Source organism: Micrasema longulum, unplaced genomic scaffold, assembly GCF_059751315.1.
Source record: "Micrasema longulum isolate JH-2025_06_02 unplaced genomic scaffold, ASM5975131v1 h1tg001039l, whole genome shotgun sequence".
Lineage (NCBI taxonomy): Eukaryota > Metazoa > Arthropoda > Insecta > Trichoptera > Brachycentridae > Micrasema > Micrasema longulum.
This window is the reverse complement of record NW_028278227.1, coordinates 59,303-81,582: the sequence shown is the minus strand read 5'-3', so window position 1 is coordinate 81,582 and position 22,280 is coordinate 59,303. Positions and strand designations below refer to the sequence as shown.

Here is a 22,280-nt window from a genome sequence, read left to right as displayed (position 1 = left end):
ATTTTATTTCCGTATTCAAAAAAACAACATTCAACTGGAAAAAGTCACAGAGATTCGAGATCTTGATTATTCTGTGTTAGTTTGTTTATGCCGTAAAAAATGCTGAAATTGAAGTATGTTTGGATTAATTTCTGTTCAAACATGTTGAATTTTGTTCAGGAGAGCGGTTTAAAGTTGTTAAATAGTTATAAATGTATCTCTCGAAGTAAAAACAGAATTAATTGCTGTTTTTTTGGATTTATAGGCCTTTGATAAGGAGATATTTAAGAAAAAAACATTAAAAATATGGACTCTCTAAAGTATTACTGGACTACCGGTGTTTTAGAACAAGCTTTTTCAGCAGTGGTATACCGGAGGACTCAAATGTTTTAAGCATTTATAGAATCTGAATATATGAACAAAATGACATTCATTACTCAATTTCGCAAAAAATCTCTTCTAGCGTTTCAGCTTTAAGAATCAGATATATATATAGGCGTAATAAATATAACATAATAGGCGGCCTTTGTGGTTTAGTTGTTAAGACGCTTGACTTACGAACGGAAAGTTCCGGGTTCGATTCCTGGTGAGAATACAAAAATTCAAAATGTGATTTTTGACTGACTATAATGTGCTACAGTTCTCTGCAATTGAGCCTTCTGGCCTGTTGTGGAGTAATTAAAAATAAATAAAAACAGACAGGCAGAAACAATAGCTTGCTGAAAAAACAAAAAAAAGTGAGTATTTTGTCGTTGCGCGTCTGTTAAGTGACATTTAGAATTTTTTTAGAGATAATCGGCAATAGTATCGATAATAGCAACAGTCGGCGATAGCCGACTGTTGCCTGCTAGTAAGTATTAATATACCAACACGTAGAACTAGATAAAATAGTCTATATTATGGTCACTCTTTTCGAACCAACTATCTTTGTCACTTACCTATACCGCATATACACAACTAGGAATGAATGCACCTCTCATATTGACATTTTTAACTCGAGTCTCTGTGAATTCAAATCATCTCTTCATAAATATTCGATGACATTCTATAGTAACGATTATCGAATTATTTGCAAAAGCTACTTATGCTAATGATCTCGTGTTAATTCATTATATATTTTTTATATCTTTTGAATACTGACATACATAAATGTATGTATATATTGTCTTGTTATTTTTCTTTTTCTTTTTATACCTATGTTTTAATACTGTTTTTTCGTTTTATAATTTTTGTATATCTAACTTACTCATTATATTGTTATATTTTATATTGTAAAAGGCATTTGTGCCTTATAATAAATAAACATTACAATCTTACATCTTCTAGGTAGTTATCACGCATACATTACGAACTAATTCATAGAAATAAAAATATACGAAAATAGATAATGTTTTATCACGTATGATGATACTTAAGTAGTTTTTTGTTATTGCTATTTTGTATATTACATATTGTTGATATAAAGTTTTTGATGTAATCGATCATAACACTTACCATTATGGGGGGTTCGAGCGTTGAAATCACAGCATTCGCATTAAAAACTACGCATAATATAGCCGTAATCATTAAGAAAAACCACTGAAATGGAACATTGTACAAAAATATTTAAAAATCTTAAAAAAGTGTATATTTTCGTATAAATAGTTCAGTAGCGTTACCTTTACTTTTGAGCGATTAGAAATTAACTTGACGTTTTCTAGCAGAACGCGGTACACTTTCGTCGCATCTTTTATTTGTTCATAATTCATTTTCATGTGTTCTCCTTCGAAGTTTTCATTCACATATAAACTCCTTAATCTAACATCGTGATAAGTTTTTCCAGTCCATTCCGAGTATATTTTTTTATTGATTAGTCGAACGCAATAATGAGTCGTGTATATATCTGTTAACATTTGCAACGTAATCTCCGCCAAACATACCGTCCTCAGAAGAATGAACACGATAAATAGCGAATTGCCCCAAAAGTTTAAAGTATAAATTATTTGAATTATTTTAAATATAATAAATAATATAAATTGGCTATTTGCAAGTTTCAAAGATACTTTTTCGTTGAATGATTCGTTCAAATAGAAGTTAAATATGATGTAAAAGTTATTATAAAGCTTAACCTTTTCTTTTCCGTAAACGAAATTTTCTGAAATAATTCCTATTATAGAACAGGTTGCGAGCGATATAGAAAAACACTTCAACGTCACCATGAATGTTTTCGCGTGATTACCGTTATCAAATCTTTCTTCTTCGTTCAAAGTCAATATACCGAGAAAAATTATGAATAGTACTAAAACTAAGGAGTATATTTGAGATATCAACGATTTTCTTGAAAAATTTTCATCAACGCGTAATTTGACTATTCCGTGAAATCGAATAATGCTTATTCTCAACATAATAAAAATACCACGTAACCAAACACTTATTTTGCCATGCATGTCGTAATTCCAAATTACTTCATCCGTTGGTTCAACAGTGAACATAACTTTAATATTAAAACGACAATTATTAGACAAATCAATCATGTTAATGATTTGACAAGCTTTTATTATTACGTTGAATGTGTTGATAAGTGGATAGATAGATAATCAAATGAGATGTCCTCGCATTGTCACTGTTCAAATATTTTTTTCTTATTATTATTTTATTCACTAAAAAGGCTATTTTCACTTGCACCCCTTTTACATTCGATCATTGTTTCATTGATTAAGGTGTCAAGCTAATATTTCTTTTTATTCGGTGTCATGGTATATACCTACACTTAAAACGTCTTATTTTGATCAAACGCCCTGCCGCAAATTAGAATTTCCATATTAGTATAAATCGCAAATTATCCAGGAGAGTAAAACAAATCCTACAAAGTTATTTATACAAATATTGATTTGGATAATAATAAAATATTCAATATGTTCAGTAAAAAAATAATTCGGTTTCATATTTAATTTTTTTTAAAAGGCTAAAGTCTACAACTCTTGTGTTCTGCCGGTGGCAACATACGGTCTTGAAACCATGTCTCCCACTGCTAGAAGTGTTCACAAAATTAAGTGTGCTCAACGATCTATGGAAAGACAAATGTTGGGCGTTTCCTTAAGAGACCGAATAAGGAATGAGGAGATAAGACGCCGTACAAGGGTGACCGATATCGCAGAAAGAGTGGGAAGTTAAAAATGGCAGTAGGCGGGTCATGTGGCGAGACAAGAAGTCGATAGGTGGACCCCCAAAATACTAAACTGGAGACCCTACGAAATTAAAAGGAAAGTAGGAAGACCACAGAGGAGATGGACTGACGACGTCGTCGAACTCGTGGGCCAAGGATGGAAACAGAGTGCCCAGGACAGACTAAACATGGGAAAATTTGGAAGAGGCCTATATCCAGCGGTAATAGCAATATTTAGGTCAAATTCCACCTATCCGCAAAGGTAGCATGACCTTAAAAGAAACAAAATAAATAAACCTTAAATAAATAATCAATAATAAGCACTTATCATTTGGAACGATCCAACTGATAATAAATTATAATGTATGCTGTTGTTATAGTGACTACAGAATAAACACAACTGAAGTCCACTTTCATGGAAAAACATTTCACTTTTATATCCTTTTTCTGCACCATTTTTCAAAAAACCGCTTATCTCTTTCCTCGGATTTCTATCTGAAATTAAAACATTTTCAACTCATTTAGGAGAAAAATACAGAAACGTTGGTTTAAATGAGCACCTCAGAATGTAACAAGTAAACTTAGTTGCAGGGGAAAATAGGATCGCTAAAAAGAAGAATGTGGCCATTCGCATTTGGGAAAAGATTTTTCGTCCTTTTGACACCCTTTAAAAAACCGTGTAACTCATTTACAGTAGTTAAATGAGGAAGTTCAGCGCTACGAGAAATTGGATGCAAAAAATGTTTTCTAATCCGCGATTAAAATTAGAGCATTTAATTGTGCCACGAAGTTTTTTGAAAATGTGTTAAAAAAATTATCAAAATGATATTAATAAAATCGAACTACTTTGAACGACGTCATTAGATCTTCCAAATCAATCAATGATAGTGTTGTGATAGATTAACGGTTTGTAGGAAGCCACTTTACTAATCACCCGAACTTACCTAAGAGGACTTGTGACGTCACGCGTGGAGTAATTTCAAAATTCATTATCATCATCATTCCCTTTCCGAACATAATGGTGCATAGGGCACTGCATTGATAATTGTAGCGTTACTTGATCATTTTTTGTTACATGAAGGTAAGATGATCAGTCTTACGCGTCAGGTGCTAGATCAGGGACTACGAAATATTCTAGTATAAAAACACTTTTATTTTTAACATAAATAATTCATGTTAACCATGTTGGAAATCGAAACCGAGACCTCTTGCATGGTAGATAAATGTGCTGACCACTACACCACAAGGCCGACAAAGATATAAATATACGAGTAGTATATTTACACTTTCAAAAAGAACTAGGAATGCGGCTAGGAGTAGCAGGCGCCACATTCACATGATATAGGTTTCAGCTCTTTTACTTCACAAAAGAATGAAAATTACTAATTAAAATTGTGAATTTTAAAATTACGAAACTAAAAAAAATCATTGCGCTAATAATACGATACGCATTTTATTTTTTATTTGTTTTATTTATTTAAATTATGAAGTTGTACCTTTTGTTGCGTTATTTCATTCGTTTATTTATAATTCGAAAACAATTTTCATTACTCTTTGTGTGCAAAACTTTAAAAAGGAATAATATAGGACCCGAGACAAACCCTTCGGAATCCGTCTATTGGATTTTTATAACCAAGCTTTGATTTTACTCAATAAATGTTGCGACGCTGCGGGTTTTTCACCTTTATACGTAAGAATTCCTATTTTTCCGATTATTTGTTTTATTTTCTGCATTTAGATATTCAGCTTCCATGGCATTACTTGTTAGGTACCATGTAAATTCAAAAAGCCACATTACATCATTTGATTCTTAAATTAACAGAAATAATGTTAGTATCGTATCAACTAAATTATTAATTAAATCAAAAAATATTTTTTTGTTTTAATCACCGCTAAAATCTTTTCTCCTATTATCAAATTTGCAATAACTACAATGCCCATAGATAAACTGATATTAGTATTGACATCATCTGAAAAATAAAACAAAAAGGTAAACGAAACTTAGTACTTAATATTTCATACATCTTGGCTTATATGTATTTACCGAACAAAAGTATCGCCTAGAAATATTATTGGTGCTTTCGGTAACAAGGAAAATAGAAGAGCCAAATATAAAAGCGCAATCTTTGATTGCGCTTTTATATTTGGTTCTTGATTTTCTCTCAATAATTTTCGATGGAGTTTCATTCCGAAATTTAAGTTCGTTGTTCTAAAATTCATTGATCTTCTTCATTTTTACAGCTTATTTACAATAAGCAATACATCAACAATAGTTTCGTTTAATCCACTTAGTAAGTGTTTACTCATTTGTATTTTTTCTTTTATTTCTATAATTTTCAGCCCTACAATTATAGTAATTACAATTGTTTGTATAACAAACATGTTTTTACCCCAAATCAAAATATTTAAAAGATTTTGCGTAGATTTTAACACAAAAAATATTACAAATTTTGGGCTTGCTTGGCCGTTTTGAATGATATTGATAAATTTGCTTTCGCTTTCGCTTTCAAAATGTCGTGGATGTGCATAAAATATTCGATTTGGATAATTAGTTTTTTGTTGCCGATAAATAAGTTGGTGATAATTGCTAAAATAGCGCTCATCAATAATGATACCGTAAAACTGACTATTGAAACATAGAAAAGTAACGATTCCGTCGTGTAAAATCTATTCGCAAATATAACATGCTGACTAATTGTAAAAAGTAATATTATGACCACTGAATACAGTCTAGAAAATGAAGAATTTTTAAAAACACCGTTTTGAATTACAAAACTGTTCCTAAAATTTTATAAACCAAAATTTTAAAACAAAAAATCAATATATGAGGTAATTCTTTATCACGATTCATTTTCAATAAATAATGGAACATTTTTTTGCGCGTAATTTTTTCACCGACTCTTGATCAAATGGACATTATTTATCGTAGAAAAATGTATTGTTACTTTAACAAATACTCCATTTCTATAGTCTAACGTAATTGTGTGTGGATCCGTAATGTACGCATCTAATTTTGTTAAAATGTTGCCATGATAAAATCGTTTATAGAAAATTAAGGTAGGCCCTTAATTTGATGGTTTAATTTTACCTTTTATGTGAGTAGACCTTGAATGTTTAATTATTTCACATAATTATTCTAATTTTTCTATCGTAAATAATCGTTTAAAACATCTAACAGACTCCAGGAAATGAGGAAATTGATATGTTAAATACCTAGATGTTAGTGGAAACTTTTACATCTAACTTTTTTTTATCTAATTGAACAAAAACTATAATGTAAGATGTTGTAATCGCCACTATGGAGTAGATGAGGGTGAAATCCACTGTAATCCCAGCGAACATCAACTTTGGCTTCATTTTAATGAAATATTTCAACTGATAGTTCAGCTCTGTTGAATGCTTTTTATCTGCAAAACAATTGACAAACATTTTTTTTAATACACGCAGTGGTAAGCCAGCTATAAACTCCAATAGGTATTTGAAATCGGCGCACGAATTGCATTAGTCGACCCGAATTTGTCTCCTAGTTTTAAAATTGTAATAGATTATACTTGACGAAACATTTCCGAATGTTATCTCATATACCTACGGGCGTTCTTTATGCATAGTTCGCAGTACAAGATAATACTGCCTAATAGACCAAGACATTGTCCTAGAGATATACAAGCAGGCTATCTCCGCAGGACAACGGCTTTCCCCCACCGCAGAGCTCAGCAACATTGACCGAGTCACGCGTGTGTACTGTTCGCGCACGAAAAGAACAGGAGCCTTATGCTGGAAAAATGTGACATTTTGTCACCCACTCGACAATAGTCGATTGGGCATCTCGATTGCTTTGTCATAATGCTACTCTTGAAAACCCTCCGACAATTCAATTACGAAGACGAATGAAAAAGTGGCAACATTAACAAATCCGTATTTATCTATGGCTCTCCTGCCACACGTAAACTTTTATTGTTTCTTGTCAGACTTCTCCCGTCAAATATTTTGTGTATAGAATATAATGAAAAAAATAAAAGAAAATGTTTTACTGAGACACTGCAACATTTATAATTTTTATTTGCCTTTGACATAACACACATGTTATTAGAAACATTTCATATTCATTTAATGGATTTTAAAAACATATTGTATAATATATAATATTTCAAATGCGTATTTTGACATTGACGAGCGATAAAATCATTTTTAAATCAATTTTTCTAGTGAAACTTTACTTGATAATAGATTAAAAATAAGTACAGCTATATTTGTTGCACATGTGTTGACACGTCATCATTATAAAATTAATCAGTGTTTACTTAATTTTAAGTTGAAATACAACAAAAATACCCACTCGTCATTTAAACATGAATGCCGAGCGTTCCACAGGGAAGAATTTTGGCAGCTGAAGTTACGATGCCGCATTCGATTGTCAATGTCGCGTGCTTTGTGGCACTCGAGATAAAGTCTTCTGGTTTCCAATCGACTGCATTCGTATGGGTGGTTCAAGAAAGCTGTCACTTGTCGAATTACGGAAGTCACATACGATTTTAAAGACGAACGAGTCCAGCATAAGGCCCTAGTAGCGCAATATCCACTTGCTATTGTCGCGCATGCGGGTCTCTCCCGCGCATTTTGTCTGCCAAAAATGTCGTGTAGATGGTATTCGGAAGAGATTATTTTTACTATTTATTACCAAAAGATTAAAAGAATGGTTATGTGAAGGACAGTGAAAAAGACAGTAAAGAAAAATAAATTTAGAAATACTAATACTTATTTTAAGCTTAACTTTAAACTATAAAAAAATGGATTATTCAAAAGTAGTGATCAAATTTACAATTAAAAAAAGAAAGTAAATATGTAATTTATTTGATTATACCTTTATGTTCCAGTACGGCAATTTTACATGTTATTTGTTTTGATCTTTCAATTCCAGCATTTAATGATTCCAATGCGCTAGTAGCACCAACAAAGTTCCAAATAAATTCCAGAAACCATATTACTTCCGATAAAACTTGCGGCTAGACAAAAATATGATTAAGTTAATATTTACATTTATAATTAATTGCGTATAAATTGAACACGATCATTCGTGTAAAATCGTAAGATAAGTCTGTCCCGTTATGTCTCGATTAGTGCGTTTACCTACCATAAATAAATAAATATAATAAAAAAAATAGTATTACCATGCGATAAAAATCAATCCGCCTTGTGCCGTATTGATATTTACGATCTGTCGTATAATTCTTTTAATATAATTTTGATATTAGATGCACTGACACAGTATTTTATTTCACAAAAAATCACTGTGAAATATTGTAAGTGAATGCCTATCCAATAAATAGTTATTATTTATGTTTTACGAAAAAAAATTGCAATAATAAACAACTTTATTTTTATCCGTAGATTTTTAAAGGAATAACCCGCTAAGCCTCTATTGAGAGGCTTGTCAGCGGGCGGGATGGAGGGAATATGGAATGAGGTAATGAAAAATACACCACAAACGTAATAGTTACTTAAAAAAATAATATATTTGAAAATTTACTTAACTTTCTCTATTATTAAAATTTGTGGAATGTATTTTCAAACATTTAAATTTTCTTTTTTATATTGATAATGAACCTTGTATGCGATGCGAATCTTATCAATGTTTGATCAAATTTGTTTTAATAATTCATTTATTTACCGCATTTAATAAATTAGCTTTCAATGTAGCCACATTTATCGTCAGCAAAATTCCTAGTAATGATGTCACGAATATCGAATTTAACTGAAAAAAACGGGTTTATCAAATGTTTATTATTAAAAAATATAAGAAAACGAAAATTAATGTAATAATAAAATATATATGTAGATACTTACCGTAGTTCCATATATTCTTGAAATCAATGTTATATTTTCATTCAAAATATCATATAGGTCGATATAATTAAATGACTCCCTTTTTACTTTTTTCCGGATATTTTTCTGTGTACTATCAAACATATTCGTTAATTGAAAATCTAAGACATTATCAACGTTTGGTTGTATACAATTTGATGCATTAATTGTATTTATACATTTTACATAATAATTGCACGTTTTTACTACTGTGCATATGTCAATAATGGACAATGACAAAATAAACACTTTTATCAACATGCTAACAACAAAAATGTTCCCATCCCAAATAATGAACACGAACACATTTTGTATTGATTTGGTCAATAGATAGATGAAAAAAAAATGTTTCGTGCATTTAAACATGAAGAATTCATTAAAATTTTCATAAAAAAAGCCATTATGAATCTGACGAAAATTGTCGTGTAGTTTTTTTCTATCGGAATTTTTCAAAGAGCCAAGTAGAATCGCCAATACCGAGCTCGCTGTTAAGGATATCGAAAAACAATTCAACACAGTTTTGAATGTCAAAGTGGGTGAAAATTTTCCATCAACATTTAATGCGTCTTTGGTATAATTCCAAATATCCACAGTTACTATAAATATGGCTAGGATAAAAGTATAAGCTCGAAACGCGTATTTTGATGTTACATTTTTTAACATAATTGATTCGTATCCAAATAATCTAAAAATGTAAAGTCTTAATATTAGAAACACATTCATTATTTTCAATTCCTGCATTTTTTATTCATACACATTTTATTATAACAACTATACATTTGTTTTCACTTACAACACCCTCTTACAGAAGGAAACGGTTTGAATTTACACATATTTATTTTACATACCCATTATTTTATATTCGACTTACCTAATTATTATTTTACCTACCTCGTGTTAATGAAGTATTTTTTACATAATTAATAAGCATTTCTTATCTTCGAAAACATCATTAATAATCTACACGCACAAACTGTGTCTAAAACGCCAATTAGAATCATTCGTATTTTATTTATCGACTTAAGTGTAAACAATAAAGTATTACAGGTAAGAGGAAGTTTTTTTTAATTATAATAAATAATATACAAATATATGTTAATGAATATCAAACTAAGCCAATTGTTTTTAACTTTATTCTAATGTATTATTTTTTATCATCGCTGTGATTTTTTTTAAATTACTCCGCGCGTGACGTCACTGACTTTAGACCTTGCCACTCCAATGTGCAGTGACAGACATCGCCTTATCAGTGGCCATCATCAAATCATCCTCTTCACAAGTCAGCCGCATTTGTGGACACCGCAGTGGATGAGGATCATCCTGCACCTCTCCACAATCGCTGCTTGTTTCATCGTCCTCCGGAAAATCCCACCTCTGTTGCTTATATTTCCACTCAGTCACCCCTACCCTCTGTCTGTTCTCTTCGGTAAGTTATCCTGATTGGTGAGTTGGCACCTATCGCAACACTCTGTTGATTGATTAAAATAACTTGTGACGTCATTTAAAGTTGATAATTTAATCGCCGTATAATTGAATGCTCTTATTTGTACCACGTATAAGAAAACATTTTTTATGTCCAATTTCCGGTAGCACTGAACTTCTTCATTTAAACTTATTTCAACCTCAATACTTCAATTAGTTTTAATGCGTATTTTTGCATTTTTATTCTAATTGCGCTTTTATTAATTTATTGTACATTTATACTGTGTCTAGATTAGCTTCACAGGTGTCTAGCTATGAAAAGGTCATACTTCTCTAATATGTAATTAAATTGAATTTATTGAATACTCATACTTTTAATGAGATATTGGTATTACCTGCCTTGTAAGGCCCTCTATTTTTCCGGAACCCAAAAAAACACATAAAACTCAAAACGCAACCAAAAGCAACCACTTAAAACTCAAAACGCAACCAAAAGCAACTACTGAAAACTCAATATGCAACCAAAAGCGACCACTTAAAACTCCAAACGCAATCTTGATCGTAGCGCAACAATGAGAAAATAAAAGAAAATTGTAATCATCAAAAATATTTATGCTTTTCGATGCACCCATTTATCAACTCTTGTATCAGTCATCCAAATTAAGCATGACTTTGTCACGCTAATTATCTGGGAATACCTCCATGACGTCATCGTTCAAAAGGTGTAAATGAAGCGACACACTGCTGCGCGGCGCCGACTGTTTCGAAGCATGCATTTGACTATTTTTACTATTCCATGTTTCACGTGAGTATTAAATATACTTTCATGCTACCAAATATCAATTAAGTATAGGTAGGTTTTTTTTATTGCAATTGCAGTGCGCCTGTCAATTTTAGACACAACTGGCATCTAATGCATGCAATGAGTCTGAACAAGCCAGCAGATGAAGATGTTAAAGCGATTGAGTTGAAAGCGAGCTCCGCCGTAAGTTGATAGATGCTTGCGCGCCTGTCACCGCGATTATACGTGCACTTGGGATGTGCTAACATGCCCCTTATCTGATTTCGTGTCGGATTATATTGGTATTACGCACGCAGTTGTATAAGTATGATTGCGTATGAAGAAGTTAAAGCGATTGAGTTGAAAGCGAGCTCTGCCGTAAGTTGATAGATGCTTGCGCGCCTGTCACCGCGATTATACGTGCACTTGGGATGTGCTAACATGCCCCTTATCTGATCTCGTGTCGGATTATATTGGTATTACGCACGCGTTTGTATAAGTATGATTGCGTACGAAGAAGTTAAAGCGATTGAGTTGAAAGCGAGCTCTGCCGTAAGTTGATATATGCTTGCGCGCCTGTCACCGCGATTATGCGTGCACTTGGAATGTTCTAACATGCCCCTTATCTGATCTCATGTAGGATTATATTAGTATTACGCACGCAGTTGTATAAGTATGATTGCGTACATAGAAGTTAAAGCGATTGAGTTGAAAGCGAGCTCCGCCGTAAGTTGATAGATGCTTGCGCGCCTGTCACCGCGATTATACGTGCACTTGGGATGTGCTAACATGCCCCTTATCTGATCTCGTGTCGGATTATATTGGTATTACGCACGCAGTTGTATAAGTATGATTGCGTATGAAGAAGTTAAAGCGATTGAGTTGAAAGCGAGCTCTGCCGTAAGTTGATAGATGCTTGCGCGCCTGTCACCGCGATTATACGTGCACTTGGGATGTGCTAACATGCCCCTTATCTGATCTCGTGTCGGATTATATTGGTATTACGCACGCGTTTGTATAAGTATGATTGCGTATGAAGATGTTAAAGCGATTAAGTTGAAAGCCAGTGTAAAGTCTACTGGGAAGAGCCTCCATGCAAATACACTTATTTTTTTATTTTGTATGAATCGATAAAATTTGTTCGAATCTTGACTCTTTTCTCGATCTAGAAAAAAAACACATTCATAATATATTATTGCAACGATGTCAAATATTTACATAAACCACAATATACCAAGATCCTAATGCAGTGATAAATTAATATAAGGCTAATATAAGATATAAGGATTAAAACCCATCATACAAATCCGCACTACGCGGAAAAATTATGGTGGTTTGAAATTTGATTATTGTTTTGTATTTTTTAAAATATTCAGCAGATACTTTTAAGTAAAAAAAAAATTGCAAAATTCAATGGAAATTAATCAGCCTTGTGGTGTATTGATTAGTGCGTTTGCTTAGCATTAAATAATTAAATAATAAAATAGTTTTTATGATACAATTTATTTCACAAAAATTGTTTTCTTTTTCTTTTCTATCTGAACACGTCAGTTGGCACAACCCGTGTCGAATTAAAATCAATTCACCTTATGTTATTTTATCCCGACTAGGGTTAGGATTTGACAGGCGTTTGCCGCATTTGACAGGCATTTTAAAGTCTAGACAGGCGTGCGGCCGGCATTGTTCGGAAACAGGTAGAGGCCGGCAATACAAGCCACCCCGACGTTTTCACAACTTTTGGGGAATCTACCGCTTTTAACCTAAGACGAGCATTTGACGCACCCTGTGCACTGTACAGGCATCCCTTCATTTTGAAATGTTAACCCTAATTCTTACCGGAATTTTCTCGCCCTTACCTAGATTTAATCTGAAAGAAATATAATTAATATTTGCATACATAATGAAATATTTTAAAATGTCATATTTACCTTTAATGTTAACTATTGTTATTTTTCCCAAGAGTTCCATCGTTCTGTTACTTTCTTTGATTAGAACTTCTGCACTTAATGTTACGCAAAAAAAATACACAACATAATGGAACTGCCATATGAACAATGACACAACTGACCACTCATCCTGTAAAAATAAGCCACTTATATTATATTAATCACTTTCTGGTTCATAGGAAACTGCATTTGCTGTCCAATCTTTACGTGTCAGCGATCATTCGCAATATGAATAAAAGTTCATTCTCGTAGGCTTATGTTCACCACTGGACAAGAGACGGCTGATGATAATCAAAGTGAAATTTTCTGTTTTCTGCGTTTTTCAAAAATCTGTGCGTCCAAAGACAGCATATAAAACTGGGCGCTTTTAAGGGTTTTTTGGGTGGTTCTAGTTCCTATAATAAACTATTTTTAAATAAACCATAGGGATTCGCCAATGATAAATATCTATAAAATGTAAAAAATCATTTCACTGGTGCCATAATCCTCCAGGGAGAAAATACGAGAAAATAAGCGAGACCGCATTTTCTCCTAATTAGCACTGTTCAATTTCGTAACGACACAAAATCGTCCCAGAGTAGCACGTGCGCAGTCACGTCAATCAACTTATTCTCGTTTTCAATGTACATATTATTTCGGCATCGCCATAAATGTCTCATAAAAGAATTAGGTATGTTCGGTTATTACTGGGGTGAATAACGCGTCAGAAAAAAAATGTTTCTGAATCCACTCTAAGTGGTTTACTGAACGGGAGATTCATTTGAACGTAGTCGTGCAGAAAGCAGCCAACCATAGAAAAGTGAAACTGAGATAATAGCACTTTTGTGAAAAGAGTGAATAATCACATTTTCGCAACAGTTGGAATGTTTTTTTTAATTTAGCAAATGATAAATAATGCATGCATTCGTATTTTTTATGATTCAAAAAAGAATTTAGGTGTGTACGGTATTTGACCAGTTTTAATGATTTTTAAAGTCTGGCTCGCCACACAACCTGAGCTGTACTATTATGTATTGAACATATTATTCTATATATATATTAGGGTACGAAATTGTAAAGAATCACTTAATTAATTTTTTAAATAATTTAATAATGTGTTAAAGGAATTTTTGTAATTTTCTGACCATACAACCTAAAATATGCAGTTTGCACATTTTACACACATCGAATATTAAATGATACCTAATTAAAGCTTCAATGTATGAGGTGACATTCTAAATTAAAACATACGAGTATATTTTTATTACAGACACGAATTTATAAAATGAAAATACTTGGTATTTATCCACTTTAATTTATTTGAGAGAACTAGATTTCTGAAGGCGTTAGCATCTATATATACCGCAAGGTTTTTCTAGTTCTGTGGATGTTTTCTGCAAATTGAGAAATGCCGTTTTTGTGATCGACACTATCTTCAGAAGGTGATTATTACAATTTTTTGTATGAAAGTGGCCTGGCTGTTTTTAGCAAAACATAGAATTGACCTTTCTGAACCAACTGAACAATAATATCTCATTTTTTTTACAAATTGTGGACTGGCTGCTTTCTGTTTGTTCATTGCTGAAGAAGACCGAAATATCCTGAATGGACAACGCGTCGGATGTTAACGAATATGCCCCCCGGACTTTGGCTTCCCTGCTATTAGCTAATGTTGCACGGTTTAGCAAACGCGAAATCTCGAAAAATTCGAATTTTCGATAAACTATATACTAAGTGACATTTGACATTAAGATCATAGCGCCACCTACCGGGTCCAATTGTGAATCTAAACCATACAGGGACCCACTTAAACACACATATAAAAATGCCCGATTGTATCGTGAAAGTGTGCAAAAACTGTCCGGATTAAAGGAAAAATACTTTTTATTGATAAGTATAGGTACTAGGTACTTGTTTATAATTGAATTCCGAAACTAAAATTTATTCATATTCAAATATTGAATTTAAGTAGGTACCCAGGTACTTGATTATGGTTGAATGCCAAAACATAAAATAATTCATTTTCAAATATAGAATTATTTTTACAAATCTTAAACTCGAATCTTCTCACCAACAGAGTTGCACTTTATTCAGGAATGCTATTTTCAAAAATGTATTTAATGTCAGTTCATTTTATATTAGTATTACCAAAAATCCAGTAAAAAGAAATAAATCGGTAGAAATTATAAGAAATTTATGGAAAAAATCTGATTGGGATCCATAAAAACGAATGATTTTGTAAACATTCAAAATCAAACTTAGTTTCCAATCAAAAAATTCTTCATTCATTCATTCTTCCATTTTTTTGTAAAAGCATTATCGTCGAATGCAACACTGGCGGGTCTAAAAAAACGTTTATGCTTCTATTTTTTTTTTTACAAATTAGATTGGAAATTTTAATATCTACAAACACGTGCATCACAAAGATCTGCATTTCGTTAAAAACCGCACGTAAATCGGTTAAGCCGTTTAGGAGGAGTTCAGTGACATCACACATACAGAAGAATAATATATAGAAAGATGTAACGTACCGTTGAGTCAGTATATTCGTTATTTTTTACAAAAATATTTACTGCCGTAATAACTGTCAACATGGCTGTTAACGATGCCAGAAATATCTGAAAAACAAAACTACACTGTTTTACAAATTTAAATCTAAATAACTCCTTAGGGAGGAAATCGAACCTGTCTACAAAAAATCACAAAATAAATGTACACAAAATGTAAACATATGTAATTAAATAAATATGAAAATAAAAAAAAAAAATTTTTTTTAATCTATTAAATCTTCAAAACATTGTTAATTAAACTAACCGGTATGAGAAGTAGAAAAATTAAAAATTTATTTTCAGGTGTTTCCTAGTAGGTGAAATGGTTCAGCCGGATGAAGGTTTCAGCTCTTTTACTTCACAAAAGTCAACAGATAGAAGAGTTGAGGAAATGTGGATGTTAAAACATAGGCAGAATGGTGAATGTTGTACGGTGTGTAAAGTGGTCACTTAAGCCAGTCAATGACAAGTCATAAGCCCCGTAAATACCTAGACTTCCGTATTCCCTTCTCAAAAATGTTTTCCTTCTCTGTTGCAAAAAATTTAGACTTAAAAGGATAACAGTCAGCTTTAGCCGACTGTTACATGCTGGTACTCATGATTTATTTTTTAAAAATAGATTTAAAGATTAAAATTTGTGTTTATTTGATATTTTGTGATAATTTACTATTTAAATAAAAATAAATAAATTAAAACTTGTACAGAAATGCGCTGATAATTTTGTTTTTATTAATAACAAATTACAACAGGGATGGAGAATACCTCAAATAAGGGAATATGGAAGTCAAGGCATTTACAGGGCTTATGACCTGTCATTGGCTGGTTTAAGTGGCCACTTTACACACTGTGTAACATTCACCATTGTTTTCAGGCGTTGCCTAGTATGTGAAATAATTCAGTCAGATGAATCTCTTCACAACAATAAAGGTTTCAGCTCTTTAACTTCACTAAAATCAACAAATGGAAGAATTGAAGAAATATGGATGTTCAAACATAGGCAAAATGGTGAATGTTACACAGTGTGTAAAGTGGCCACTTAAACCAGCCAAGACAGATCATAAGCCCTGTAAATGCCTTGACTTCCATATTCCCTTATTTAAGGTATTCTCCATCCCTGTTGTAAGTTGTTAATTTTTATTATTAGTTTGGTGCGATCTAGATTTTGTTTGCTTTTGTACATTAATTTGAATAAAAAAAAAAAATAAAAAAAATATACACATTTAGAAAGAAAGTTATTATTCTGTTCGAATATTAAATTTTAACAGACGAAAATGACCCTGATTTAGCTTGGATACCACAATAATAAGGCTTAAATTCTTGTGTGCGTGTTATAAAGGACAGACTAAATCAATCAATTCTAGAGTATTATGATCAAAGATTAAAGTTATTTCAAGATACGTAAAATAACAACTGTTAATTGTTCCTAGCGAGTTTTACCTTATGAGATATTCAGTTTATATACGTATAATAAATAATATGAACGTTTATGAGTTGAGTTTTTTTTTTAATGTACGAGATTATATCATCATTATCGTATAACAACGACGCATGTGATTTTCTTCAACTTTACATGAGAGCTATTTAAAGTTTTATTTGACACTGTCACAATTTGAAAAGCACAAAAGATTATCATTATTTGATACTCGGATTAGTTATATATATTTTTTTCAAACCTGGAATAAATAAGTAAGTAAGAGTGGCATATACTTTATTATTTTCTTATTTTTATTGACAAAAAAATGTGTTCTAATATAAGCACTTTTTTTATATATCTATCATATTCTTCCAGTAGCCTTTATTGAAATTTAAAATAAAATGTACACCCACAAACAGACCATGCCCTTGCATGCTCCAAATTTAATTTACTTTGTCCCCATTTAGATATTTTTAATACGAAATTTTGTGACTTAAAAAAAAACTTTTTGAAACACTGTAAAATGAAACATTTGTTAGTGTGTAATAAGTTTATGTTCATTTAAATATGTTTATTTTATTATGTTATCAAAATTTTGAATTGGTCAACTTTATTATGAAAATCCCTCTCCTCCACTCCTCCACTCTATTTCCTCATCCCTTAACCTTCTTACGAGCTCTTTTTTTTATCATGTCTTATATAATATATTATTTTTCTCCTTACTGTGTAACATTTTCTCTCATTATATTTGTGAAAAACTTTAACTGGATGTATGTACTATTTTTTATATTTTGTATTCTGATATAACTACTGTTGTTTTTCCTTTATAAATAAAATAAAATAAAAATACCTTTTTTAAAATGCTAAGAAAAAAATATAATAAATATAAAAATTTAAAACGTAAAAAACCCTTTCAAGATCAAATTCAATGTAAAGGAAAGTTAATGTCGCATTTTTCGCACATCCGTCATTGTTTTACGATCACGACGATATATGTAGGTAAAAGGATTCAACTTACATTTGAGCCGATCCGTTTTTCTATAATCTTAGTATTTTCTTTCAACTTACTATAAGCTTTAATAAGTTTAGTTATATCGGTTGTTTGCTCCTTTTTCATCTGATGGTGATTTCCTCCTAATAAAGTAGTGAACCTGAAGTCCCAGACGACTCGCTTTTCAGAACATGATGAAGAATAAAGACTCGCATTCAGAGATCTCATTCGAAGTACACATAAATATATCTCGTGACAAAATTGCAGCCCGATCATATCCGTGTTCATCTTCTTCGCCATCAGGATCCACTGTGGAACTCCCGTCTTCCAACGGAGTGAGTCTGATATATTATTACCCAGGATATAGGTCAAGTAAAGTGCGTATCCGCAAGTGATTTTTTTCGTCAGGTAACCGTACTCGTTCGTATCGTCATCGAGATATTTATCAATCGAGAGGAGATTCTGGTGAAGGAGTAATTTTTCGTTTTTGTACAAAATGGAATCTGATGTCAGCGCCCATATTGAGCACACGCTCTCCATTGTTTTTAGGGTAACGTATACCACCGCTTGCACGGACGTTCCGCTCGTCTTCTCCAAAAAACTTTCGTTATGCATTCTCTCTATTCTCGCGAGTATTGACATTATAATTAAAAACACCGGATAAAATGTTCGTACCGGTCCCCCGAGGAAAACTTTATCGTTGCGGTATCTTACGGTCGGGAATCCAAAAATCCAAAAAAATATATGAACAAATGCGCTGTTGTGGTTGTCCGTGACAGGCATGACTTCTCGCCTTATTAAACATTCAATTACGCTTCTAAAGCGATGGTTTCGTTTTTCAAAACACGATATTGTTTCACGTATCATTTATCATACCTTCCTGAATGGTTATTTGTCATTTTTATCGGCGGTGATTAGTATTTTGTGCTCCTAATATAATAACTCGAACATTATTCATTTTGATGTCTCCTAGTTACAATACTCGCATATGCTTAAGAATTCTACTGTAATATTTTATGTGGGTATACTTCTATTTTAGATAGTTCACTAAATTAGATTAAGAACTTTTTGAAAGTAAAACGTGCGTAAGAGTAAGTGACAATTACGCATTAGTTCATTTGAATGAGTATAATAGAATAAGATACGGTTATCATGACAAAATTAGAAAGAAGCGTAAAGTCCATCGGATATAATCTCCAGATCAAAACGCGTAAAGAATTTTTTTTCTGAACCATGTTTATGCACTTGTTCAAAATGGTCGACAACTCTGGATCTAAAATTAAAATGAAATTTTTATGTTATGTATATATACAACAACAAACAACAACAAACCATCACCCCGTCTCCCCGTACGGGCAGGCAGAGAGGATAGAACGCTACAACAGTATATCTTTGCATACAGATCTCGCTTCCTCTATATTCATACATCTTCTCATACACGCGCGCCGATTATTCCGACTTTTGACATGTCCATTTTTTTTTTTTAATAGCATAATTATACATTTTTACAATTTAAAAAAAAATTCACTTGTTATATTTTTACTAAAACTAAAATCCCACCAAGCCACTTTTTGTAGCTTGTTGGATCTTTAATTATTTGTTGGATTTGGTCATGCCATGTCTTTCTCGGTCTTCCTCTATTTCTGCATCCATCAACATTCGCATTGTAAATATTCTTAGCCGTTTTCTCGCTGTCCATTCGTTCTACATGTCTAAACCAGCGCAGAGCTCCTTTCTTGATTTTTTCGATAATGCTTGTCTCAGCCTTACATAATGTACGGATCTCAACATTTGTGCATCTATCGTACATAGGTTTACCACACATTCGCCTGAGAAATCGCATTTCGACAGCATTCAGCCTACTTTCATCCCTGTTTTTCCAAGTCCATACTTCGCTCCCATACATCAGGGACGGGACCAGGACTCCGTTGTGAACTGCCAATTTTGCCTCTTGTGACAAGCATTTATTTGCCAAGGTCGATTTAAGTGCACCGTTCACTCTGTTCCCGGCACTCACCCTCCTTTCAATATCTTTCTCAGTCATTCCATCCCTAGTGAACATACTTCCCAGATACACAAATTCCTCTACTTGTTTTAGTATAACTCCATTCACAGTGATTTTACATTTAGTCATACTTTCAAAAACCATCACATTCGATTTATCGACATTCATTAGCAAATCGCTTCTCTCGCATACATCGTAGACCTTTGTTACCAAGAATTGCAGTTCCTCTTTGTTGTTAGCAAGGAGTACAGCATCGTCAGCATACAAAAGACAATTGACATTTAAATCACCCATTTGCTCCTATTCTTAAGCCTTTCAGTTCTTTCATGCAGTTATCGATATACACGTTGAACAGCCATGGTGACATAACACATCCCTGCTTCACTCCTTTATGAATGCCAAACCACGATGCGTATGATCCGTTTACCCTAGCACATGCTGTGCTGTCTTTATATAGAGAATATATATGTATATATCTCGTATATATCTCGTTTTAATATTATAATATATTACGTCGATATGATTGATTACCTTTGATAGAAGAGACGCTTAACTTTCCTAGCAAATCCCTCGTTCTTTCAGCCTCCTTTACTAATATCTCAGTTGCTCCTGTTGCACATAAGAAATAAGATATGTAATGCATCATCCAAAGAAATATCGACAGTTGAGCCATTGTGTCCTGTAATCAATTGATAGATCGTTGTTTAATTGCGTATTTTTCTGTCACATATCGAAACTATTACTTGTTATGTATTTATTTAAACGCCTTGTTGGCTTTTTTTGCATATAAACATAAAGTCAGACATGTATTTTACAGAAACGTAGCAAATAAACATGAATTAAGAAGAATAACGAGTATGAAATTTAAAAAAAACATATTCACATGGGTATACATAGAATACATACATATATTGCAGTGGAGAGAACAAAAGTACGTTTTTTCCGTCAGTTATATTAAAAGAATATTAAATTAGAAGAATTTGGAAAAATAATAATTAAGTATACAGATATAAGTAAATAAAACGTCAGTTTAAATCGACATAGTACTATTTGGGTATTTGAATTTAAAGATAATGAATTGAAACACTGGCTTTTTTTTCAAATAAATATTTGCCTTCTCATGATTTGCCCAAATATTTCATTTTGAGGGCCATTTTCAACCAGTTGTAAATAACTCACTACTAGAAAATGGGAATCAAGTTGAGGTAGAGTGGGATTCGAACCACTAACCTTAAAGCCGTAAATCCGTGATTCAAATACCCGATTTTAAAACTCAAAAGTTTCATATTAAATACATCTATTTCATTTGCGTCTGCGAACGCACAAATCCTCCTCATTAGCGAGTGTGCACTGTAGTTTGTTGTAGATACATTTACATAGAAGAGTTTCTTAAATCGGGTTCTAAAACTTTTGTAATTTACCTACACTACTTACATTATTTATAGTATATTCCGTTTTTTTCACGTACATATTTACCGCAGTTATCAAAGTAAAAAGTGCTTGGAAAGATACAATCACCACCTGCAATTAAATGTATTTTTAAATTCTTGTTCATACCAAAAACTTAAAAAGAAAGGCCCCGAACACTTCAATGTTTTAAACGTGTAATAATTTAATAACGGGTACCTTCATACTTACATTATTACCGATTCGTTTTCCAATGATTTGGACATTTTCTCCTAATTTTAAATAGGCTTCAAAAATGTTGCTGACTTTTTGTTGCCGACCTCGGTTTATAACGCCGTTTTCCAGATCACAAAACAAGCTCGTTCTCCTGTAGTCAACATCGTTAATTAAATCGCAAGAAATACTATGTGAAAATCTCTTTAAATGTGAATTCAAAGATTTTAGACGTAGGAGACATAAATATATTTCGTGACAAAACTGTAAAACGATTGCATCCATTGTGACCATTTTAAAAGCTAGAAAAATTTGATAGATTCCTTTCCCCCAACGCACTAAATCCAACGAATAGTATAAAATAGTGCAAATCATGTAAAATATATATAATCGAGCAGCTTTTAATGCCGTATTTGTTAATTCATCTGAATTTTTCAAAATATGATGATCAATCTTTCTAAAATTTTCGTGGAGTTTTAATTTCTCTTTTTTATTGATTAATGATTCTGATATAAGCGCCCACACGGCCGATACAGTCTCTAACGTTTTGAGTGTTGTATATACAACTGTTCGGGCTGATAATGTGT

The 22,280-nt window shown here is 32.3% G+C and overlaps 3 long non-coding RNA genes across 3 annotated transcripts in view; 1 reads left to right on the top strand and 2 right to left on the bottom strand.

Annotated features, from left to right (window-relative positions):
- LOC148277382 (uncharacterized) overlaps positions 1 to 22,280 on the top strand; it is a 47,858-nt gene that overhangs the window by 16,652 nt on the left and 8,926 nt on the right. The gene's annotated exons all lie outside the window — the stretch shown is intronic.
- LOC148277384 (uncharacterized) lies at positions 12,263 to 13,194 on the bottom strand. Its single transcript, XR_015823502.1, has 2 exons — positions 13,118 to 13,194; positions 12,263 to 12,354 (listed from the first exon to the last, which is right to left on the bottom strand). It is a non-coding gene; the product is annotated as an uncharacterized LOC148277384 (long non-coding RNA).
- On the bottom strand, positions 20,725 to 21,745 carry LOC148277383 (uncharacterized). The gene is made up of 3 exons (XR_015823485.1): positions 21,712 to 21,745; positions 21,508 to 21,594; positions 20,725 to 20,752 (listed from the first exon to the last, which is right to left on the bottom strand). It is a non-coding gene; the product is annotated as an uncharacterized LOC148277383 (long non-coding RNA).